The sequence below is a fragment of the Etheostoma cragini genome, chromosome 8, assembly GCF_013103735.1.
Source record: "Etheostoma cragini isolate CJK2018 chromosome 8, CSU_Ecrag_1.0, whole genome shotgun sequence".
Taxonomy (NCBI): domain Eukaryota; kingdom Metazoa; phylum Chordata; class Actinopteri; order Perciformes; family Percidae; genus Etheostoma; species Etheostoma cragini.
The window spans coordinates 21,839,488-21,839,688 of NC_048414.1; the positions used below are offsets into that span (position 1 = coordinate 21,839,488).

At 44.8% G+C, this 201-nt stretch overlaps 2 protein-coding genes and 1 long non-coding RNA gene across 4 annotated transcripts in view; 1 reads left to right on the forward strand and 2 right to left on the reverse strand.

Moving 5' to 3' along the window:
- The window catches only part of LOC117948493 (myosin heavy chain, fast skeletal muscle-like), an 84,764-nt gene that overhangs the window by 34,440 nt on the left and 50,123 nt on the right, over window positions 1-201 (reverse strand). The window lies entirely within an intron of this gene.
- LOC117948521 overlaps window positions 1-201 on the forward strand; it is a 15,682-nt gene that overhangs the window by 15,126 nt on the left and 355 nt on the right. The window lies entirely within an intron of this gene.
- The window catches only part of LOC117948494 (myosin heavy chain, fast skeletal muscle-like), a 58,031-nt gene that overhangs the window by 8,011 nt on the left and 49,819 nt on the right, over window positions 1-201 (reverse strand). The window lies entirely within an intron of this gene.

Genomic DNA, 201 nt, shown 5'->3' on the forward strand with positions numbered 1-201 from the left:
AGAAGCAGCTGAGGAATGTGCAGGCCACACTGAAGGTATTGTTAGGCGCCGAGCAGTAGCATTGACTAAGATCAGTGCTGTTACATTATGGCATTCATTTGAATATCTTCTTGATATTGTTTTACTAGGATGCACAACTGCACCTTGATGATGCTGTCAGAGCACAGGAGGAGTTCAAGGAACAAGCTGCTATGGTGGATC